Consider the following 25,709-nt stretch of genomic DNA (forward strand, 5'->3'; position numbering starts at 1 on the left):
TCCAAGTATTTTGGATAAAGGATACTAAAAAACTAGCTTTTTTTTTTTTTTTTTCATTTCTTTTTCTTTTTGTACTACTGGGGATGGAACCTAGGGCCTTGGGCATGCTAGGCACAAATGCTCTACCAATGCGTAATATCCCCAGGTCATTAATATGTAATTTAATGTAGGTTAGCTACTATTTTGAGATCAGTAACATCACACATTCCTTAATTAATTTTTTTGGGGGATGGAGATACCAGGGATTGAACTCAGGGGCACTTGACCACTGAGCCACACCCCCAGCCTTTTTTTGTATTTTATTTAGAGATAGGATCTTGCTGAGTTGCTTAGTGCCTCATTTTTGCTGAGACTGGCTTTGAACTTGCGATCCTCCAGAGCCACTGGGATTATAGGCATGATCCATTGTGCCTGGCCTTAATCCATTTTTATAAAAGAAATTAAACTCAATTTCCCTTATGCTAAAAAGGACATGCTTCCCAATTCTGCTATCTAATTAATCAATGCTAAATAAAAACAACTTTCAGAGCATGATCGTTAAGCATGAGATTCTTTTTAATTAGCAAAATAAGTAAAACAGATTCTAAGACACAGAAGGAGGAATTGTTTCCTCTCCATCTGCAACCAGGGAGACAGGGACATGATTCTTCATCAAAAATCTAGCTCAAGGAATGACAAGATTCTAAATTGAGAACACTGGCAAGAGACTGAATCATGTGATCTAACTGATATGAAAGACTTATGTAAACATTTTAAACTATTGTCATCTTAAACATTCTTCATAAATCTTGGACTTTTTCCTTGTATATATTTTTATTATATATGTAATCTCAGCAATGTCATTTTTAAAAATTTCTATTTGTAAGGCATCAGATCAATAATTATTATGTTCTGTGGGGGGGAAAAAAAAACATCAAAAAACTCCCTAAAATCCTGGATAACCTAATTCTGAAAGGATGTCTTGATCATTTGTTGATGTGGGATTAGCTTCAAATAATGTATTTCTTATCCTATAATGTGTGAATATGAGGTTTATCAAAGCAAGAGAAATATCCCTGGTGCACCCCTTCCCTCACAAGCTCACAGGTATAATGTGACCCATCTGCAGCATGGATTCCTTTTACCAACTAAGATCTGGAGAGTCTTTGACTCATTTATGCGATCAGTTAGAAGGATTTATACTCTGGAAATAAACACAGCCATGCTTAGAGGGGGAGTGAGGATTGGAAACACATATGAAAATAGCAATGATTAGCAGTGTATAGTACTACTATGGGTAATTTTGACATTCTTTTTCTTTTTGTTTTGTTTCTGTGGTGTTGGGGATCAAATTCAGGGCCTGGTGCATGCAACGCAAGCACTTTACCAACTGAGCTATATCCCCAGCCCAATTCTGACATTCTTCATGAACTCTTTAGGGGCCTCAATTTTTTTTTTTTTTTGCAGCAGAAATTCATTAGTCCCATTATAAAATATGTAATTTAAGGAAGACCTAATAAAAAAGATTAAAAAAGAAGGAAGACCAGATTTATGGGGAATCTGGTGTCTTTTCATCATTAAGGAGAATGCATGTAGAAGCCTGTGGTAGGCATGGATGTGGCTCATCATCTATGAACACCCAGGCTTTCCACATAGCCTCTGCAGGAGGCATTTACTGAGCACTTATGCTCCAGTGGCTCATCTCTGGGCTTGTGGTATATTAACACATTTTGTCTTCATCACAATCTTAATCCAGTCTCAGTCTGCTATGGATAGCCAGAGTTGATGAGCATTTTAAAAGTGTTTATAAATGGAAATATACAAGAAGAAGGGAGAGGGAGCATAATTCTTTCCTGAAATGTGAGCTGAGCACAGTAACTTCCATTCAAAGAGTACAGTATGGGGAGGCAGAAAAAGGAGTAATTTTATAGTTCTGAAAACTCATCTAGGAGATCAAGGTCAAGCTCAGTAGTCATAAACCAGGTTAAGAGTATCCCTGCTAAGATGAGATAAACATGGCAATTACCTCTGTGTTCATCTTCACTGTAGACATAAGACCCAGTCTAATCATGAGAAAAATGTTAGTCAAATTCCAGAGAGGAGCATCTGACAAAATACTTCACCTTGGGAATTGTTGAAGTCATTGAAACTGAAGTCTGTAAAGCCACTGCAAGCATGATGAATCTAAGATGTGACAACAGCTGCAATGTGGTGTCTTGGAGGGGACCCTGGAATGCACAAAGAAAGTTAGGTAAACACTACAGAAAGTGGGATAAGTCACAAAATTTAATTAGTAATAGTACATGAAAATTGGCCTATTAATTAATTGTAAAAATATCTCCTACTAACCCATTATTATTATTATTATTTTTTGGTATTAGGGACTGAACCCAGGGGACCTTAACCACTGAGCCACACCCCCAATCTTTATTTTGAGACAGGGGCTTGCTAAGTTGTGGAGGCTGGCTTCAAACTTGTGATCCTACTGCCTCTGCCTCCTGAGTTGTTGGAATTACAGGTGAGGGCCACCACGCCTACTATAACCTCAGAAATTAATTGAGAATTGGGTGTAGATGTCTGGAAACTCTGTACTATCTTTGCAATTTTTCTACAAATTTAAAACTGTTTTGGAAAGAAAAAAAACTATAAAAAGAAGAAAAATGTTCAACCATCAATAGTACACAAAGCATAAAATATTCACCACCTACACTTTACAGAAAAAACCTCTAACTCTGATTTTAGATCCTGAACTAATTTAAATCATATTGCTTCTTGCAATTCACACAGAGAAGCAACTGAAAATATCTGAGACTAACAGATTTAAAGGCAGAGTTAACAGGGTGAAAAAAAAATTTTTTGTGAGTGGTTCTGGAGAATGAATCCAGGAAGTCTATAACTGAGCCATATTTCCAGCTCTTTTTATTTTGAGACGCAGTCTTGATAAATTGTTGAGGCTAGCTCTAAACTTGTGATATGTTTAGGAACTTCATGCCTTAGTTTCCTGAGTAGCTGGGATGTTAGGTGTGCACAACTGTGCATGGCTAGAGCAAAATCTGTCTTATTGGTTACTGGGAAAAATTCCTGCCTTTGCAGACCCCACTCTCAAAACTTTCACACAGCTGCCACTTTTGCCACTTACCAAAATAAAAAGAACCAAATCACCTTTACTTTTGCTGTGCTCTGAAACTGAAACTATGGAAAAGACTATAAAAATTTCTGCTGTTTGATTTTACCTAGAAACGAATCCCCTTCTTATCAAAACACGTAAAATAAAGTGCCAACATTATCTCCCTAGGAGGTATTTGAGGATGCTTTTTCTGAAGGACAGGTGGTCAGGGGGAATGAGGGAGTCGGAATGAGGCACAAGGACCTTTCTGGATGCAAGCTACATCAGGAAATATCCTCGGAAGGCACTCCTGCCCCCGGCACATATTACAATCCATCCGCAAATAGGAGAGCACTGGGATTGGAGCGTCTCCAGAGCCGCCTGGGGCGCCAAGTTGGCCTCCCGGGGTTTCCCAAGTTAGTACTTCCTCCTCAAAGGAAGCCTGTCCAGTCGGGCTCTCGGCACCAGGGGCAATTCCGGCTGCAGCTGCACCCACGGTGGGAGGCCAAGTCCGAGAAGGCGGCTCGGCTGGCGGCGGGGCACACGCGGCCCGCCCCGCTCCTAACCAGCCACACGCCGAGCGCGTTCCCCGCACGGCCCCAGCCCCTGCGGCCTCACCCCGCAGCCGCCTGCACTGCCCACGCACCCGCGTCTGGCTGACCGGGACCCAGCCCGCCCCGAGCCTGCCACTCACACGGCCGCACGTGGGCTTCTCGGCGCCTCCCAAGCCGCGGCCAGGTTATTTTCGGGTCTCCTCTCTCGGGTCCTCTTCCTCGCGCCATCCTCGCCGCCCGCCGTGCGTGTTCCCCCTGCGACCCCGACAACTCCTCACTCCCGCAGACTCGCCCTCCACGCCGCCTGAGGAGGGGACGCGGGGTTTGAGCACTCCGGAGGCCGTCCAGAGGCAGCCCGTTTCAAACTCCCGCCAGCCGAACTGGCCTCCCGACAGGCAACTCGGCCGGGCCTCCAAGGCCGTGCCCCGGAGGCCTCTGGGAAACGTAGTCCCGAGCCGGGAGTCCAGGGAACGGAAGCGGCCGCCTTTCTCCCCTGCGTGCAGCCGGGCACAGCCCTAAGGGCGCCGAGCCCAGAGACCTCGGGGAGGTGCGTCCAGCATGGCAATGGAGGCCCCGGGCAGCGTGTCAGTGGCCCTCCTGGGCTTACGGCCCACTTTTTCTTTTTTTGTTGTATAATTGGAAAATAGGACCCAGGGCTTCTGGCAGGCAAGGAAAGCGCTCTAACACAGAACACAGTCCCCAGCCCTCTTGCCCATTTTTTTTCTTTTTCTTTTCTTTTCTTGCTTTTTTTTTTTTTTTTTTTTTTTTTTAATATATGAGGGATTGAACCCAGGGGGTGCTTAACACTGGACCACATCCCCAGCTCTTTTTGTTTTTCAATCTTGCTAAATGGCTAAAGCTGGCCTTGAACTTGGGACCCTTCTGCCTCAGCCTCTCCTGCCACAGGGATTACAGGCGCCGCAGGTCTGGCAGGTCTACGTCTTCATGTTGAATAATTCAGTATTTCTTAGGTCTTCTTGTCTAGTTTGTTTTGTCTGTGTTCGCAATGTAAGGTCTACGTCCTGGTCCTTTGCAGATTATCCTTTAACCCAGGGTCACTGTTTCCAACTGAGCACTAGATGGTGACCTAAGCCCAGGTTTGCCTGAGCTCAGCCACTTTTGAATTCACCAAGATGTGTGGCCTGGCTGGACCCAGGAGAGCCAAGGAAGCGACCAGCCTAGTTGGGGAAGCCAGCCTGGGACTGCCATCCAAGGGCAGCGGAGCTCTGCTCCAGCATGCTTGGCGCACCCACGGATGCGAGTGGAGCCCTCCCGGGTGGGGATGCTGCCTTAGTGCCAAGGCAGGACCCTTTACCCGCCAGGGAACCCTTGCTGGTGGAGGGGCTGCTGTCTGCCTCAACCTCACTTTTTCCTGGTGACAACTTTGTCAGGGATAGGCACGCTAGTGGCGTCCTTCTTTCTTTCTCTTCTCTCAACCACTGAGCCACATCCCCAGTCCTATTTTGTTGCTTTCTTGCTGGCTGCTCAAGGTGCTTTGCAACCCAAGGAATTGTCACAGTCCTTGCTTTGAGTTCTGAGATATCCCAGGCGATAATTTAGCTCCTTGACCTTTTTATTTTTAAGTTCCTTTATATACACATTTACTTGCTACTGAAAATTAAAACAGCACATCAAAATTTCCTTTTATTGCAACTCAAATTTTTGAAAACCAGGAAATCTAATTATCTACTCTAATTATTACACTCTAATCAAACTATCCAATATTCTCTTTACATCTCTTCCAGTTCCTGAGTTTTACTTCAGATTTCAGGCTTTTAAAATCCACAGGAAGATTTTGAGACCTATTGGCACTTCTTTGAGTCAAACAGGAAAGTAAAACTAAAGTATATTGAAATCATTTATGCACATTTTAACTGCTCAGATTCCTTATAAATTACTGGCATTAAGGCATGAAGGGATCCCTAACACCAAAATAAAAAAAAAAAAAAGGATGCAAAAGAATGAAGACATCACAGAACTCATACATAAGCTATTCAAAATCATTGGTATGCAGTCTAAGTATAGAAAAGTGTGCCTAAAATTACCATAATGAAAACAAGTACACTTTACACCTGTATTGACTCTGTGTCATAATCATACCCTATTCTAGCATTCTCAGAAGGATCCCATCCACGATATATGCAGAAACTGCAGGTACATTTGAATGGTACACTTCGTGATTCATTCTGAACTTCCTTAAGATTGTTGTCTCTTTCTTGTTCTTCTTGAAGACTTAGGAGATATCTCCATCTTGCCACACGGTCTTTCCTGCAGATAACAATGTCCAGACTCCTCGTCGCCTGTTGGGAAAGCCCCTTCTGACCTCCCGTAAGGCCCTGTCACTCCTGTCCAGTGATTGAGGTGGACCTTTGGCTGAGAGTCCACTTGTGTATGTCAAGGCACTGAGGCAGATTCATGAAGAGGGAGAGACTGAATCTTCTTCATTTTCAGACATCGGAAAAGACTCCTGGGTCGAGGTTGGGTTAAATTTTTGCAATGGGTCCATTGGGAGGTGAGCAGAACCCTCAAAAAAGTTGCTCCCACTGTTGCTTGGGAAGAAAAAAAAACCTGTAGCCCTGAGACTAAAATCTCAAACGTCAACAGCTGGTGAGACGAATGGAGCCAATCTGCTCCTTGACCATTGTAACTGGTTATCTGTGGGACAGAGTGAAGTGCCATGCAGGGTATCTATTTGTCTCTGCTTCCTCTCTTACTGCCTTCTTTTGTGTTAATTTTTCTAGTGTCACTTTCTGATCTCTTTCTCATTTTATCTTCTATAGCTATTTCTTTGTGATTACCTTGGGTATTATATAAAACATCTCAATCCATACAAATGCCCATTTTTTTTACATTCCTCATTGTATGTTATTGATGTCACAAACTATCTTGTTATATTGTGTATCCACTAACACAGATTTATGATTATTTTATGCTTTTGTCTTTTAAAACAACAGATCATAATGGAATGAAATTAGAAATTAACAGAAAAAAAACAACAACCCACAAACTAATAGAAACAACAAACAGAGGAACAATTATCTTTTAAATAAGGAATGGATCAAGAAATGAGAGAAGAAATCAAGACATTCTTAGAACCAAATGAGAACAGACACAACATACCAAAATCTGTGGGATATTTTGAAGGCTGTTCTTACAGCAAAATTTATAGCACTGAGTGCCTACATTAAAGAGTAGATTCTAAATAGTTAATCTTAAGCTCTGAAAAAGGCCTAAGAAAGGGAAGAACATATGATTCCTATATATGTAGAAGAGGAAATATTAAATATCAGACTTGAAATTAATGAAATTGAGAATACAAAACTACACAGGATCAATGCAACAAAGAATTGTTTCCTCAAAAATATAAACAAAATTGAAAAACCCTTAGCCAAACTAACCAAAAGAAAGACAAGACACAAATGAATAAAATTAGAGATGAAAAAGGAGATTTAACCACAGGCCTTTTTAAAATCCAGAAGATTGTTATAGAACTATTTTTGAAAATTTATATTCCAATAAACTGTAAAATCTAGAGGACACAGAAAAATTTCTAGACATACATGACCTGTCCAAATTGAATCAGGATGATATAGAAAAACCTAAAAAGAACAATATCATGTAATGAAGTTGAAACAGTAATTAAAAGCCTTCTAATGAAGAAAAGCCTAGGACCAAATGGATTCTCAGCTGCATTCTTTTTTTTTAAATCTTTGTACTTTTTCATCTGTTTTATTTATTTATTTATTTTAATTTTTTTAGAGAGAGAGAGAGAAAGAGAAAGAAAGAGAGAGAGAGAAAATTTTAATATTTGTTTTTCAGTTTTCAGCAGACACAACATCTTTGTATGTGGTGCTGAGGATCGAACCCGGGGCGCACCCATGCCAGGGGAGTGCGCTACTGCTTGAGCCACATCCCCAGCCCCTCTCAGCTGCATTCTAACAGACTTTTAACGAAGAACTAACACTAGTCTCTCTCAAATTATTCCATGAAATTGAAAGGGAGGGACCACTCCCAAACACATTCTATGAAGCCAGTATAACCCTAAAAACTACACAAGGACAGATCAAGGAAAGGAAATTAAAGACCAATATCCCTGATGAATGTAGATGCAAAAATCCTTAACAAAATATTATCAAAACACATTTAACACATTTAAAAACACATCAAGAAGATAATATACCATGATCTACTGGGTTTCATCCTAGGAATGCAAGGTTGGCTCATCATATGCAAATCAATAAAGGTAGAAGAATGATGCTGGAGGCATCACAATACCTGATCTCCAATTATATTACAGAGCTGTGGTAACAGAAATAGTAAAAGGAACTCAAGTAGAGCAGAGAAAGGAGAATGGGAGAGTGGAGGGAAAAGGAGAATCATAAACTGAAATGGAATTCCATGCATATATGAGTTTGTTGGGATGAACCCCACTACTATGCATAACTACAAAGCTCTAATTAAAAAAGAATTCATTTCTATTTCCTAGATATATTTTTATTGTTTATATGTTTACAAAGGCAGATGTGTTTTTTTAATATAACACCCATAATGTAGGTATACTTATTGATGGCTTACCTGTTCTAAATTTAATTAAATATTAAGGAGGCTGTGGTTGGCACCTGGTAATATTTTCCTTTAAAGACAATGATAGGACTGGGGATAGAGCTCAGTTGGTATAGTGCTTGCCTTGCAAACATAAGGCCCTGGGTTCAATCTCCAGTACCCCATGCTCCCCTTCCCCCAAATACAATGATAATTGAGCTAAGAGGAGGTTATGAGACTCTGAGTTTCAGTGAAGTCCTGTGTTGAGTCTGGAAGATGTGTTTTCCTGCATTGGGTCACACTGTGTCACACAATCATAATTACTTGTATGTCTACTAAGTAATGCAAACCTGCAGGTAACTTGTGCTATTTCAAACTCTCCAGAACTCCACGGAAACTCCGCGAGAACCAACGGGAACTCAACGGGAACTCCGTGAGAACTCAAAAGTAGCGGGCACCGGAGGCAGCAGGAGCCGCCCCACTGCTGGACAGCAGAGGTCCACATACACAACTGAATACACAGCTTGCCCCAGTCCAGCATCATCCAGTTACAGCAATCAGTCACCATCCCAATAATTATACACAGCTTAACTTAATCAGCATCATCCCAATGGCTCGTTGGTGTCACCTCCCAACCTCTCCTTCTGGCAAAATGCCAGGCACCATCCCGACCTGGCTGTGGCTCTCAACATCCCTGTACCTGTGGAGCATCTGCTCTCTTTCTGCCCCTCCCTACCCTTCCTGACCTCTGGTTACCACTTTTTGACTGTGTGCATGCTAAGCTATATGGCTTAAAATGTAAGTGAGAACATGCAGTAACTGTGTTTGAGTTTCTCAATTTTTACTTAATACAGTGACTCCGGGACTCTTCCATGTTGTCACAAATGACAATGTTTCATTCCTTTTTGTGGCTGAGTAGTATTCCTGGGGAGGTATGTATGCTCATTTTCTTTTTCCAGTCATCCATCCATGGACACCCAGCATTCCCTGCTCTTCTTTCTGTGCTCCACTGTCTGTGTCCAGGGATCAAGGAAAGGAGCCTCCCCAGACACTGCCAAGTCTCTTTGGAGATGCCAGGTAGGAGCTAGGAGCTTGTTTCGGTAATTGCAACTGGGCAAAAAGTTTTCTGTTGATCTCAGCTTCCCCAGCTACAAGGTCCTTGCCGTGACAGGTGTCATGATCATGGCAGCTGTGCAGGGCGGTGAGGTCACATAGTCACAAAGCCGTATCTCAGGGTCTGGCTGCCTCCACCCACACAGCCCTGCCTGTCAGGACCACTGGGTGTGCTCACCAGTCAGCAGAATGGAGGAAGGAGGGAATTTGCTACTGGAGCCTGACAGAATGTGTGAGGGAAGGAGGCACGTTGGAGTCTAGGTAAATGAGGTGTTGGATAAAGGGGATGTTAGAGTTTGGACGTGCTCCAGTGCCAAAGCCACTCAGGAGTAGAAATTCCTGAGGCCTGAGCTGAGCTAGTGCAGGCAGGTGAGAGCAGCAGACCCCCACCAGTGTCTGGTGCCCTCAATTGAAGTCAGTGTCCCCATCAGTGAAAAATACTTTTGTTGTTAATCCACGTGATATTGAAACTTGAGTGTCAATTGCTTAAAGAATGAAATTCTAAAATCGATCTGCTCTCCAGCCTGCTTTTTTAAAATTTATTTTTAGTTTTAGGTGGACACAATATCTTTATCTTATTTTTATGTGGTATTGAGGATCGAACCCAGTGCCTCATGCATGCCAGGTGAGCAATCTACCACTGAGCCACAACCCCAGCTCCTTCAGCCAGCTTTATATCAATTGTCCATATGACTTTTAGAGTAACTATGTATGTACTTATATAATCTCTATTCTTACAATGTATAGTAGGATAAGCCTGCAAGAATTGTGTAGTCCCATGCAGTTTCTGTGCATTGAATTTTGCTGGCTGGAATAGAAATGCTTCCTCAACTCTGCTGTAGGAGGTGCTGAGTGGAACAGTAACTGCATCTGCACTGGGGACATGAGGGGCTGTTGGTCATGGTGAGACAGTCCTTATTCCTGAGGTTCAGGAGACAGTGTGGAATGAACAGGTGACTTATGATAGTGTCACATGGCAGTTGTCAGACCTTGATAGTTCTTGTTATGAGTTTCCTTGCTTTATGAAATTTTAATTTCACCTTAACAACTTCCAATAAGATTAGTTCATGAGCTTGTAGATATGTTAATTCACTTATCAACACTTTCTCCAATGTATAAATAGATCAGAACATTTCATTTTAGCAAATACATATAATTATCTGTCATTTGGAAATAAATGTAGACCCCAAGTCTACCATTTTAATAGGTAAAATGCACATGATTTCATGCTTTATAATTTTCCATAATTGTCTTGCATTAGTATTTCCCCTGTATCTCATTATATGAGCAGTTGTTTCCTGTAAAACATACATTGATTAATGTCTGTAAGAAGAAAATCTGGCAAACTGAATTTCTGCCCTACCCATTCAAGTACTATTGTTTCAGTGTTGTAGTTAAGTGTGTGGTGTCAGAAGTTTAATAAATCCTGTGCTAGGGGCTCTTTCCATTTTTTTTAATGTAATAAAAGGAAATGAGTCTATCACGACTGTCTTGATGTGAGGATAATATATTAAATAAATAATCTTGATTTAAGCCACCCTGATCCTGGCACAGCTTCTTCCAAATTCATATTATAATCAGTGCATCTGACTTTCATCATCATCTTTTAATTTATTATAATGGCTGGGTAAAATTACTTCTATGTGAGTGGTAACTAGCTGAAAATTATAAAGTTACTTACATGTGGTGTAAAACATAAGGACAGGTTGTTAAGGACTGATTAAACACATACCTGGAAAAGTGGAGGAACTCGGTTAACTATCCTGGACAGTAGGGCAGTGTGGGCTAAATGCACTGTTTGGAACTGACACAGGAAGGATCGATTCCCCGTAGTACTAACCAAATGGAATCGAAAAAAAATCAGATGTCCTTAAATTGTCCACAGTTGTGGTGGCCTCACAGAATGCAAAGAATTCTAAAGAATAAATAGGTCACATATGTCTGCTCCTAGAATAGCTTTAATACATTTCTATACACTTTATGACTGACATTCTAATGTTGGAATTCTCTTAATAACAGAAACACCTTAAAGTACAGGTTCCTAAATGTGAACTAATAGAAAGCAGAGGCACTGGACTTTAGATGACCCTTTCAATGTAGCCCTTACCTCTTGTCCTCATGCAGGATCCTGGGATCTGAAGATCAACATCGTCTGTGGGAACTGGCAGAATGGCCTCTGGGGACCTGACCCTGGGTGTGGTCTTCTTGAGCCAGACTGTGGTTGGAATCCTGGGGAATTTCTGTCTCCTCTCCTCCTCCCTCTGCCTTTACTGCTCTGGGTGTAGGTTAAGAGGCACAGATTGGATTTTTAGGCACCTGACTGTAGCCAACTCCTTTTTCCTGCTCTTCAGGGGATCCCACAGACCATGGCAGCTCTTGGCTTTAGACATTTCTTCAGGGATCTTGGATGCAAACTTGTTTTCTATGTTCACAGGGTGGGCAGGGGTATGTCCTTCAGCAGCACCTGCCTCTTGAGTGTCTTCCAGGCCATCACCATCAGCCCCAGGGACTCCAGGTGGGCAGAGCTCCAAGTGAAAGCCCCCAGGTACACTGGCACCTGGGTGCTCCTGTGCTGGATCCTCCACCTGCTGGTCAATATCATTGTTCCTGTGTGTAACTGACAGAGGTAGTAATAATATCACAAAGAGATTTTGGATACTGCTCTGGTGGTGCTCATGACAACACTAGAGAGGCACTAAGTATAGCCTTGCTGTCCTTCCCTGATGTGCTCTGTTTGGGGATCATGCCCGGGGCCAGTGGCTCCATGGTTCTCATCCTGTACAGGCACAAGCAGAGGTTCCAGCACCTCCATGGCATTTGTCCTTCCCGCAGATCCTCGGCTGAGTCCAGAGCTACTGAAACAGTCCTTCTTCTTGTGAGCACCTTTATGTCTCTCTACACTCTCTCCTTCACCATGCACATTTGGTGGGTATTTCTGGTAATGTGAGTGAGCTGCTGGTGCACCTCTCTGCCTTAACCAATGCATCTTTCCCTGCTCTCAGCCCCTTTATTCTCATGAGCAGAGACACCAGTGTGTCTAGGCTCTGCTGGAGTAGAACGTCCCCTAGTGTCCTCAGGAACATGTGACCTGTGTGCACCTGTACAATGTCCTGCTGGTTATTGACTCATCTCCCTAGAGCTGAATGGTTTATGACAAATCAGAACATAAAAATTGTCACTGTACACACATAGATGGTTTTGAGTGTGTTCCTCTATGTGTGTGTATGTGTGTCTCTGTGACCATCTGTCTGGCTATGTGGATTACCTTGAAGCTGTAATTTGGGAAAATTGTATGTGAAAGCAAAAAAATAATATTAATGACAGGAATGAATTCCTACATTTTATGTCATGTATATATCGGTATGGTTATGGTGAATGGTTTATATTTATTTTAATTATTATGCTGCTTCTATATGTACAGAAATGTGAGTTGGCTTCTTTAAGAACTTCCCTGTTGGTGGCCATGTTCTTCCCCCTGCATTCATTGTCAGCAACACTAAGCTAGAGAAAGCAGGAACTGTGCAGGGTCCTTCCACCAAGATCCATTATATAGACACAAATGCTGCTTCTATATGTAGAGAAATATTTGTTCTCAATAGCATGGCCTTTGTCTGTTTTGTTGAGTAAACAATGGAAACATTTGGAACTAGATTCATCAACTTACTGTTTTGCTTCATGATTCCTGCTCTATTGTCCTTTTCTATCATAACATACTTCATAATAATCCAAACAGAATCCTTCTTTTCAGTCTTTTTCTGTGGAAGTTGTGCATTTATTACATTTTCATGTTTAACCTAGAAATGACAGCTTATTTTAAGACACTGATCACAGTTTCAAGTAGTTTGATACTTATGGAAAATATAACAATAAATTACTTTCCTTCCTTCCATATTAAATAAATCCTAATTTGGTAAAGTTATTTAAAGGCCCATGAACAAGGTCATTGTTGGACAACACAATGGAATTTTAAAAACTGGACACAACTCCATAGAGTCTTTCTAGAAGAAATCAGGACATGTTCTGCCCACAGATTTCACCTCAGGATTCTCCGTTGACTCTCCTCAGTGATGAGCAGTATTCTGACATCTATCAGCCGAGAGCACTGTAAACTCCTTTGTAATTTATGCAACGCTTATAAACCAGGAAATATTTCTGGTGGATTTACGTTTTACAGGTTGTTTTAAATTCATGTGCGTTTTTAAATGGAATTGTGGGTCCCTTTACAACACTGAGTGCCAGTGTTTATGTCAGCGTCATTGACCTAACTGTCCACTACAGATGCACAGGTGAGTGTTTTCAGTGGGCTGTCAGGAAGAATGCTGGGCGTGCGAGTTCTAGGAAGCTTTTAGGTGACACATGGACGAACCTGGTACACATATATACTGAGGAAGTGGTGAGGAGGGAGAGGTGCGGAGGGAGAGGCGCGGAGGGAGTCGTGCGGAGGGAGTCGTGCGGAGGGAGTCGTGCGGAGGGAGAGGCGCGGAGGGAGAGGCGCGGAGGGAGAGGCGCGGAGGTGTGTAAATCCCCTCAGCGTTAGGTGGTACTGCTCAGTAGATTTATAAGTTTTGTATGGAGGCCATTCTGTTACCAGGTGCATTTCCCACACCCTGGACTGCAAAGAGCTGGTGGAGCCCCCATGGGACCTGCTTGCTCCTTCCTCACTGATCCTGAGGACTAGACTCCATTGCCATGAGGACGTTGGGTGTCAGCATGTGTCCATCTTCATCTCTCACAACAGGAACATTGGCAATATCACGGCTCATGAAGTCATGGTCAGGATTTGTCCCAAACAAAAGTTCCCAATGAAGACAGAATGGAGATCTGGCTTTGATGGCTATGGGAAAAATTTGTAGGGTTACCCTTGGGGTTGGCAGGTCGGCCGTTGGTACAGCCTTGCCTAGCATGCCACGAGTAACCTTGACTCTAATACAGAGAAAAATGAAAACAAGTCATTGGATACAGACGCATTGGGTAAGGGCATCAGAAGCAAAAATTTGAGAGTTTTGAATATTTGGCGTTTCAGCCAGCTGAAGCCACTGCCAAGGTCATCGCGCCTTTGGGTGACAGCGGGGGTGGGGAGAAGAACGGCGGCCACCCCAGCGCCGCGGAGGCCAGCGGGGGCTGCGAGGTCCAAGGAGCGTGGACACGGGAAAGCTCCGCGCTGCGGTGGACAGCTGGACCGCGGAGCCGCGCAGACCAGGGCCCTCGGGAGCGCTCCTGGTCTCACCAAGGCCAACCTGGAACCGTCCTGGAAAGTGAGCGAAGTCCCCGAAGACGACCACCGGTGGACGGTCAGCGGCCTCGCCTGTTGGCGTTGGTTCTACCAAAGAGAGAAACGTAGAGTCACTTGCCGTATCTGACCAGTCAGAACCCCCGCCACCCTTGGGGAAGGATTGCTGGCCGTTCCAGCAGGCCTGTGGATGTAGGGGAAAAGCTGCTCTCCACCTGCCCCCACCCTTCAAAACCTGTGCGACATCTGGACATTCTAGATGTGAAGAGGAGCCCGACGTGTGATAGAGTTAGAAAATAACGTCTTGTAAATGTCCATTTGTTTGAAAAAATCAGAAATGCCTTCTGGAAGTGGCTGACTTTGAAATGGATTTGTTAGGCCCCCTTCAGGAGCAACACTTGTCCACGTTGGTTCAGTGGGTTGTTGGACATGGAGAGGAGTGGCCGTGAGAAGGAGGTCCTGCGCCACACTGGTTTTACGTGAAGACATTTTTCAAATAATGACCATTGTTTTGTGTGTGCATTTTATTCCTCATTAGTGTATATATAGTTGAAAATGCTAAGCAATTTTTTTTAATAGCTAGGCTTTCTAGATGTTCTAAAGTGCCTGCCTGATACATGTTAAAAGTAGAAGTGGTAAAATAAATAACACATTTTGTAAATTTATTTTTGTTAAAATTATTACAAAAATGTTGGCGGGGTGGTGCTATAGCCAACCCCTGTTGAGTAGTCCAGAGTTGTGTGCTGGTCCTGGGGAGCACCGAGCCAGTGTGCTTACCGAGAGCCAAGAGTTGTCTGTGGGTTTTATTTTACTTTGCTGTGTACATACTGTGTGTGAAGGACAAATGAGTCCTCCTAATCTTTATCTAGTCTTTCTAGACGTTAAAGAGGTTGCCAGTGTGTGACAAAAGTAGAATTAGTAAACCAATTTTGTATGTTTTGTGTTAAAATTCTTAGGAAGGACTGTCTTCTGAAAATTTGAGCATTATAGCCCACTGGTCAATGAAGGGTCAGAATGCTCATATTTTGAAGTCATTTTCAAATGAAAACTATTGATACATGTGTGCAGTGTATTGAAGACTGTTACAGAGTGGACAAATTGTGTCCTCTAGACTTGTCTAGATGTTTAGAGGTGCCCGATGCATGTTAAATGTAGAGGTAGTAAAATATCATTTTGTAAATATCTTTCTGCTAAAATTCATATGAAATAGTCTTTTAGGAATGGAAGTATTAAACCACCTCTGTGAGCGGTATAGTACTGTTAGTACTTGCTCGGTGATGTGGAGGAGGTAGGACGGAAGCAATTGCAAAAGGTAATATATTAGTGTGTTCATACTTGGACGTTCTCAGACATCAGTTTTCTGTGTTTTGTGCATTTAGTTTTGCTGTGTATATAGTGTATATAATTGACAAAAAAAAAACGAGTCCCAATTTTGCTATATCTAGTCTCTAGAGGTTGCCAGTGTATGACCAAGTAGTTAGTAAAATTAGAACATTTTGTACATTTTTTGTTGAAATTCATAGGGAAAGTTTGTCCTCTGTAATGACTTTTGGATATGGATTTGTTCATTCGTCTCAAGTGTTACATATGCCTGGACTGGTCCCACTCAATCTAGCTAATCGAGAATGCCCCCTCGTTAGGCGCCAAATTCCACCATGCGACCAGTGCACTGGTTTCATTAAAGAGGTTCATGGCATAAAAGTTAACGAGTGAGACCAAATAAACACACAGACTCAATTACCTTTTTCTATGACCAGGTCCCAGACGGCTCTCACCTCTCTGACTCAACCTCAAACCACCCGGTAGGGCAGCAAGGCTTACTCAGAGCTAGCAGGAGAGAGACAGAGGGAGAACGCCAGGGAGTGGCTTTGTATTGGGGAACAAGAAATTCAGGGGAAAATTCCATCCAATGAAGGTCGAGGGGGGCAGCACTGCAAGGTCAGGGTCAGTGATTGGCCTCAGGGTCAGTGGTCAGTCACAGCCCCACACGGACAGGCTCTCACACCTGGAGAGGGTGGGGAAAGCTCCAACACAGTTTAGCCAGAGTGCCTCACACCCAATCCGGGAGGTGCCCAATCACATGCGAGAATGGCTTCCCACAAGTTTAGTTACAAATAAACCTTTAGCAACTTAAATGTTTTTATCATTTACTCAGACTTTATATCTCTTTCCCTTGAGAAACCTTGTATTTACCTCCCTTGACAAACTTTATCTTTTTTCTCCACAAATCTTATATCCCTTCATAAACCTTCTTATATCTCTTTACTAGCTGTTGATTCTTTTTAAACTTTACATTCTCAAACAATCATGATAAAATGTATGAGGTATTTCCAATTACTGCTTTCAGGAAGATAAATATTTTATGTTATTCACAGTATGTTCATTGAAATACAGCTGAAACTTTTTCCCTCCTTTGCATATAGAATTACACCTGTTCCAGTATCAGAGGCAGAGTGTGTGAGGGAAAGAGGTACATCAGGATCCAGGTAATGACCATACCAGGAAATCAATTCTTCTGGATCTAAATTTGTCCAGGGCCAAAGACACATGGAGAGGAAGAATGATTCCTGGAGTGTGAGCCGAACTCGGAAACTGAGGCAGGGTCTCTTCCCCTACCCCCACCAATCCCTGGTGGTTCCTAATGCACAGTGACCTGATTGCTGGTGTTCAGTGCAAGTGACAATGAAACCCGGACTTTGACTGTTAAGGACACAGCTTTGTAGTCCATGTGTTACCCAGCCTACATTAGATAAATCATTGCTAACATGTAGGATCAGTGGACCTCCTCAGCACACCTCCATGCTTAGAGTAAGACTGGAATAATCTACAGGAATCGCCACATAAAGAGTTTGGATACGGTTCAGCTCTTCATCATCAAAGACCAGAAAAGTCCTGCAGGCAGCATTGTTGTCTCTCCCTGATGGGTGGGTGGGGGGCTCCTTCTGTGGGCCTCCAGCTCCGTGGGGCTCACCCTTGCAGGCATGAGCAGAAACATGTGGTATGTTCATAACACCAGCTCCCCCAGGTCCTCCCCTGAGTTCAGAGCCACCAAACCATCCTCCTTCTGGTGAGCGCCATTGTCTCTTTTTACACCCTCTCTTCTAGGTACATAACTCTTTTAGTTTTTTATAATTCCCTGACTTGACCCTGGTGAACACAGGGCCAATAGTCACGGGGTGTTTCCCAGCTGCAGGCCCCTTTTATGTATCCATGCTCTGCTGTTCCTGGATAGAAATAGAAAAACCCTGAATCCGGTGCGAAACGTGTACCTTGCAGGTTTCTACACAAGTTTTAGGTGTTTATTGAGTCACTTCCATAGAACATCCTGAGCTCAGTTATGCACAGCCCCATTCCAAGCTTGGTGGACAGTGAGACTGCATCTGCTGCCACAATGAACTCTATCAACAGCCACGAGAAATGAACTTTATGTCCTGATTGTAAAAGGAGCCTCATGTTTAATGAGACATTCCTAATTTCAAAACACCCTACTATCTTTTCCCTCCTTACATAAATGGTTTTTTTCTGTTTAAGAAATTTTTTCCTATTGTAAAACCACAAAAATGTTCTAAGTTTCTTGAAAAACTTTTAATCTTCAAGATATTTAGCAGCAATTTTCAAGATTATGGTCCAGTGGGCTGGGGATGTGGCTCAAGCGGTAGCGCGCTCGCCTGGCATGCGTGCGGCCCGGGTTCGATCCTCAGCACCACATACCAACAAAGATGTTGTGTCCGCCGAGAACTAAAAAATAAATATTAAAAAATTCTCTCTCTCTCTCTCTCCTCTCTCACTCTCTCTTAAAAAAAAAAAAAACTTCTCTTTAAAAAAAAAAAAAAGATTATGGTCCAGTTGTGCCAAAGCTTATACCGAGTCTGGGATGTCACATGATGTGAAAGGAAACCAAAAACAGCCCCCACCCCAAAACAAAACAAAACAAAACACAGCAAACGAATTCACCAAAACTTGAGAGCTATCAAAGCTAAATGGTGGAGGAATGAGGTTCCTTATATTTCTTTTCTGATTTGCAGGATTTCCAGATTTTTTATTACAAGACTAAAATCAAATAAAAATTTAATTGTGAAAAAAAAACTAAAATCAAGTTGTTGCTGTGTTTCAGAAAAATGTTTTGATTTGTTATGTGGTATGGTTTAGGATTGGCATATCTTTTCTACAACACAGATAAAACAGTTTACTCTGAAAATGTTTGTACCTCTTTTCTTTTTCTTTTCTTCCATCTCTCGTTGCTGTGCCCTCTTCCTCTCTCCTAGTGTTTAGCACAGTATACCCAGGGTCCTATCTTGTTTTGAAACTCTAATGGGCATTGCATTCCTTATTAGAGTGTTTCTCTGACATCGTCCAAGTCACTGTGGTTATTCCATGACCCAGGATTACTTTCTGTCTTTGAATCATAAGGTAAGTTTTTATTAATGCTCAACACCAAACTACTAGTTGAACCTTCCTGTCAATCACACTGCAGCATTCAGAAACTTTTTGGCCTGCAGTTTCAAAAGTGCCCACAAGGTGGCACGCATGGGCTTTGACAGTGAGCTCCAATTTACAGCCCCAAGGCAATCAAGCACTTGCAAACTCATGTCTTAATGTGGATTATAGGGGTTCAGAGGTATTAAGAAAGAGGCTGCCTTTTGCATTCCAGGGATGGCCCCTGGATTTGTCTGTGCCATTGTTCCAATGTGATCTTCTTTGGGGGCAGTTTTATGGGGAACAGCTAGAAACATTCCCAGATGTGGAATATGCTCCCTGTTTATTTCCAGTGGTAGGTAAAGACAGCAGTTTATTTCCAGGTACCTGTGGGATGCCCAGCAATTTCCCAGTGCTTTACCCATTGGTTCTCTTGAACATTGCAGGATTTATTCACCAGCCTCCTTGGGTGTGGCATCCCTATTATCTTTAGGCAGTCCTACCTGGATTGTGCTTTATTTTCTGATATGATGTCTTCAACATAGTACATAATCACACTGAGGACCTGTATCAAACTCAAAGGCCTTTCCAGCCAAATTGTGGTGACAAAAGGCTGAATTCAAGCCTCTATGGCAATGTTGTCAATATAAACTTCGATCCTTCTCACCTGAAGCTGAATGATAGCCGGCTTCTGAGATCAAGGCTTAGAATTACAGTGTTTTCAAGGTCTGTCCCTGAGGACCAGAATCCTTTAGCCTTCTGGTGGCTTTCCCTGCCAAGCCACTTGGGGCACAGCACCTGCTCCGGGTGGTGTGGCTTTGTTGCAGCCCCAGCACCTTGCTGTGTATTTGCATGGGCCATCCATGTTTTGCATGTATTCTATAGAGAATGTGTTGCTACAGGACTCTAGCTATTAAGAAGCTACACGTTGTTGGCCTCTTTGTCAAGAACCTGATGGCTACATCAGTGTGGGTGTGTCTCTGTGTCTTCTAATTCACTCATTTTCATGCCTTCTTTTATGCCTATACTACCTTACCTTTTTAAAGTATACCTCAGCAGTATACTATTAAGTCAAGTATCGCAATGTCCTATCCTTTCTCTTACTGATTTTTTTATTATTGGTATTTTATTCTTCCATGAATTTTAAGATTATTTTGCTAGATCTGTGGAGGAAATAATTGGTATCAAAGGTATTTTAATGGAAAACGCATTAAAGTAATGAAGGGGTTTTTCACCTTCTTCAACAGATTTATTCCCAGGGTTATTCTTTGTGGTTATTATGAATGGATTTTTTTCCAAAACCAGTAGAACACAGAAAATAATTAAGACCAGAGCCAACATTAATGAGAGTTGAAAAAAGTGAAGATCAATGCAACAGAATGTTGCTTCTTTGAAAATATAACACAGATTCATAAATCAGTAACCAAAGTAACCAAAAGAAAGAGAAAGATCCACATCAACAGAACTGGAAGTAAAATAGAGATATCCCCACAGATATCCCACAGACATCGCCAGATATCACCACCAGCAGTGCTGCAGCTCAGACAGGGCAGAGTTTCCCTTGTGATGAACAGCCAGTGGTCAGTTCTCTGCCAGTAGATGTCAGAGCTGAGGCCTCCACACTCCTGCACCTGGACCTACCTGTCTTCCGGGTTTCCAGGGCTTGGAAGAGCTCTTCCAGGGTTAGGAAGCCTTGGCTGTTCTTCCTTTGCATCTGGGGCCCTACAAACTGCACCCAGCTGTCTCAATTCTGTTGTGGTCCTACAGATATTTTTCCATTCTGCTTTTAATGTGCTGCTCAGATGGTAGAACAGGCCTAGGATACAGACTCACGGTGGGAAAATTAGGCAAGAAGGAGAACGTGGGATCCAAGCAAATTCAAAAGCTAGCAAGCAGATGTTGCAGTAATTTACTTGCAGGTGAGCATGGGAAAAGAAAGAAGAAGAAGAAGCAGAGCAAGCGAAGCAGCAGCAGGAAAAAAAAAAGTCCTTTATTGCGTACAAGCAATCTTTTTATAGTATTGTGAACAAAGAAGGCAGCCTTCCAACATCAATAAATCAGGTCTTTCAGCTAATTAAACATAGCATACAGAAGTCTTACTTTCTAATCAGAAGTGACCCACTTCTCATGGCTAATCTATTCTCGGCCCAGAGTATGTTGAGCTCTGCTCTTTGTTAAGAACAGATAATAAAATTTTTCTCAGCGCCCTCCTAGCCCACTTGGCAGAACATCCCGTTTGCAGGCAAGTCCTCCCAAGGACAGCAGACACCTCGTTTTCAAGCATGTCCGCTGTTACTTATCTATACGTTGACAGAATATCCCGTTTGCAGGCAGACTCCATCAAGAACAGTAATAGTAACGCAGTTACATCTGATTCTCTACAAGCAGACTCCATGAAAACTTGACTTAAGAATAATTCTCTTGGGCTTTACGCTCTGTCGTCCAGGCCAACTGAGCTGTGAGTCCTGCTCTGGAGACTCAGTAGATTAGGCTCCCCATCCCCACTCTTCTGCTCTTAAGTATATTGAAAAGAAAATACCAAAGGTGTGTCTGACCAAACATTTGATAAGAAGATTAGCATGAATGTGAGTACTGGACTTGGTCACTGTCCCATCAAGAGGCAAAAATAGAGACAGGGTACTACTGTGAGCAGAAACCTGTGAGCAGAGCTCAGAAAATGGGCAAAATGAAGGAAACTTATCATATTTCTTCTGCCCCACAGAGCTGGACTATAGAACTATATGGCTGAAAATGGGGATGTTTTTAAGACAAGGGAAAAGGGACTCTTTCCCAAGTGTGGGAATGGGGGATGTGGTGGAGTCTTTAAAAGCATGGCCTAGTGAGATGTCCTTAGGGTACTGGGGAAGCTGCCCTTAGAAGGAGTTCCGGAAGGATACCTCGGATAGGGTCCCTGAGCTTTCAAGGAGAATGAGTCATAACAAGAACCACCTTGATCCCTTGATTGCTCTTAGTCCTGTTTGGCAATGGAAACTCTCCCTCTGTTATGAGCTCCTGTATGCGCCTCCTGCTGTCTGCCATGAGGCCATCATGAGAGCTGAGCTGATGCCAGCACCATACCATCGAATCTCCTGAACTATCAGCTAAATTAACCTCTTTCTTAATAAAGTTATCCTTTGATGAAAATGTTCTGATATAGACCTCAAATGCAATTCAGAAAACATCATGGCTGCCATTCCAGAGTGTATGGGCCCCCAGGTCAGGGCTACATCCACCTTGATTTCAGAACTTGGGACGAAATCCAAGGAGAGTCATACAGTTGAACTCTGGGGGCAAACATCATCTCAACCAAGAACTATGGCATGGATGGAGCCAAGGCAAAGAGCCCCAACCTGGGCAATGCCCTAGCAGAAACTTCCACAGAACTGCCACCCAGAGAACTGCTTTTGGGAACATTCTGCAAAACCCCAACCGAAAACACTCAGGTGCACATCAGCAGGAAGTAATTAAATCAGTGGTCTAGTATTCACACGGTAGAGTTCAATGCTGGAAAAGGATCCACACCACAAGCAAAATCTCAGATAAACTCAGAATGATGACATTTAAAATGAGTGGACAGAGGAATTTCTGCTGTCTGATATTCATAGAGAGTACAAAAGAGGCTACAGTGCTGTGTGCTGATGGATGGAGGAATGGTGTGCACTCTCAGGAGAGGGAGAGCAAGGACCAGTAGTCCAACCTGCCCTGTCTTATATAAAAGACTCATACAGATTTGGGTTCGGTGTTTGAAATTCTATTGTTAAGTCCAACAATGACCTGTGCATGAATCTTTAGGTATTTTACATCTATGTTACAATTCATTTAACATGGAAGAAAGGGAAAGGGCTTAATGTAATAGTGTCTGCAAATATTAAGTTGCTTGACACCATGATTGATCTTTTAAACAAGGTATCAATTCTAGGTTATAAACTAAGATATAACAGACATACAACTCCCAGGGTAAAAGAGTAAAAGGTAGGATTCTCTTTGAATTAATACAAAAGATATTAAGAGACAGAAAAACAACAGTGCAAATATCATAAAAAGCAAACAGTAAGTTGATGAAACTAGTTCCAAATAGTTCCATTATTTTACTCAACAAATGTAGACTGCCTTTCTAATAGTGACAAATACTTTGCTGACAAAAATTATTTCTTCATGGTACCATGCATACTCTGACTGGTTGTCATATATACAGAAATAGAGGCATGCACACATGTACGTGATCACCCAGTAGTAGGTCTGTTCTGACAGATCCCTGTACTGTGACTGTGCCACCCTTGTGTTTATGGCTCAGGGAGGTAATAACCAGGAGACATGGGACAGGGGCACACACATCACATGTTTCTGAGGACACTAGGGGAGGTTCTCCTCTTTATCCAGGAAACGCAGACCCTAGTGACACTAGCATCTCTGCTCAGGAGAATAAAGGGGCTGAGAGCAGAGACACCTGCATTGATTAAGGCAGAGAGGTGCAGCCTCCTCTGACTGGGAGGACCAGAAACACCCCACCAGAGATGAATGGTGAAGGAGAGAGTGTAGAGGGACATGAAGGTGCACACCAGAAGGAGGACGGTTTGGGTAGCTCTGGACTCTGGGGAGGACCTGGGGGACGGACTGTTGCCGCGGAGGTGCTGGAACCTCTGCTTGTGCCTGTACAGGATGAGAACCATGGAGCCACTGGCCCCGGGCATGATCCCCAAACAGAGCACATCAGGGAAGGACAGCAAGGTTATACTTAGTGCCTCTCTAGTGTTGTCATGAGCACCACCAGAGCAGTATCCAAAATCTCTTTGTGATATTATTACTACCTCTGTCAGTTACACACAGGAACAATGATATTGACCAGCAGGTGGAGGATCCAGCACAGGAGCACCCAGGTGCCAGTGTACCTGGGGGCTTTCACTTGGAGCTCTGCCCACCTGGAGTTGCTTGGCTGATGGTGATGGCCTGGAAGACACTCAAGAGGCAGGTGCTGTTGAAGGACATACCCCTGCCCACCCTGTGAACATAGAAAACAAGTTTGCATACAAGATCCCTGAAGAAATGTCTAAAGCCAAGAGCTGCCATGGTCTGTGGGACTCCCCTGAAGAGCAGGAAAAAGGAGTTGGCTACAGTCAGGTGCCTAAAAATCCAATCTGTGCCTCTTAACCTACACCCAGAGCAGTAAAGGCAGAGGGAGGAGGAGAGGAGACAGAAATTCCCCAGGATTCCAACCACAGTCTGGGTCAAGAAGACCACACCCAGGGTCAGGTCCCCAGAGGCCATTCTGCCAGTTCCCACAGACGATGTTGATCTTCAGATCCCAGGATCCTGCATGAGGACAAGAGGTAAGGGCTACATTGAAAGGGTCATCTAAAGTCCAGTGCTTCTGTTTACTATTAGTTCACATTTAGGAACCTGTACTTTAAGGTGTTTCTATTACTAAAAGGATTCCATCATTAAAACATCTGTTTAATATATTAAAATGTGTTAAAAAACACTGTAACATGTATAATGGCATAATTTGGCATGAACATTCTTTATATACAGAGTTACGAAAAATTGTGCTGTAAATGGGTAATAATGGGTGTAATGCATTCCACTATTGTCATATATGTAGAAAACAAATAAATAAATAAAATAAAAAACCCATTATAAAGGAAAGATGTATACAGCCTTTTAATTTTTTACATTTTTAAACACTCCATGAGACAGGTACTTCAGTATAAAGTCGAGGGATGTTTAAACTGAGGGATGTTATCTGATTTTCCAAATCCACACTGGTTGAGATATCATGGGCTGATGTAGAACGAGGCATTTAAACATCATGCTCTACTATCAAACCTAGTTTCTAGAGTTTCTCCAGTTATCCATACATATATTGAACTTTTACTGAACACATTAATACATTTCAGATACAGAATTTTATTATTTTGGCTTTAAAAAAGATGTGCTGATTTGTAAACGATAATCCCACCAGCCACTATCAATTAAGATTGAACCTTAAAAGATCTTGATGAAAGACAGATGTACTGATTCCTGTAAGATTTATAGGAATCTGTCCCATGATCAGGGTGGCTTTAATGAGCATCAGGTTATCCCCACATAAACAGAGCCACAGGAAGACACATTTGTTTTACTTCCAGGAAACATTGTAAAACAGCTCCTACCAGAGGAATCATTGTACTCACTCTTTGACACCCTGAACCAAGGCACATGAGATACTAGTCAATGATGGAGTACAGAGGTTAAAGGTTAGTTTACTAGTTTAGTTCATATACTCATCAATTGATGCATAATTTACGTAAAACAGCTAGCAATGAGGTAAGATGTACAAAGAGTATTAATACAGAATACTGTAACATGAAAGCTGCAGGCAGGAATCATTTAATACACACTATGCACTGACATAGTTGCTTTTGAAATTGGTTAAAAAGACATTTAAAACTCAACAAGATTCATTGAAGTGTGTTAACTGCCATCTGACATTGATTATCACAAGTCACCTGTTCTTTCCATGCTTCCTAAAGAACCTCAGGAATAAAGGCCATCTTACCATCACCAACAGCCCCTCATGTCCCCAGTGCAGATGCAGTTACCATCCCATTCAGCACCTCCTAAGAGAATTGAGGAAGCATTTCTATTCCAGCCAGCAAAATTCAATGCACAGAATCTGCACAGGACTAGATAATTCCTACAGGTTTATCCTAGTCTTTATGGAAAGCATGAGGGTGATATAGGTGTACCTCTAGTTACCCCCCACATTGTGTCTCTGATTGGAGTAAAGCAG

The 25,709-nt window shown here is 42.6% G+C and overlaps 2 pseudogenes across 2 annotated transcripts; one reads left to right on the forward strand and one right to left on the reverse strand.

Annotated features, from left to right (window-relative positions):
- The first annotated feature begins 11,463 nt into the window (after positions 1-11,463).
- LOC308637260 (vomeronasal type-1 receptor 4-like) lies at positions 11,464-14,635 on the forward strand (annotated as a pseudogene). The gene is made up of 3 exons: positions 11,464-12,219; positions 13,886-14,066; positions 14,318-14,635. The product of its transcript is annotated as a vomeronasal type-1 receptor 4-like (transcript).
- An 8,639-nt stretch (positions 14,636-23,274) lies between these two features.
- Positions 23,275-24,205, reverse strand: LOC308637261 (vomeronasal type-1 receptor 4-like; annotated as a pseudogene). Its single transcript has one exon. The product of its transcript is annotated as a vomeronasal type-1 receptor 4-like (transcript).
- Positions 24,206-25,709: the final 1,504 nt, after the last annotated feature.

This window comes from Spermophilus citellus (assembly GCF_964194105.1).
Source record: "Spermophilus citellus genome assembly, chromosome: 18".
Taxonomy (NCBI): domain Eukaryota; kingdom Metazoa; phylum Chordata; class Mammalia; order Rodentia; family Sciuridae; genus Spermophilus; species Spermophilus citellus.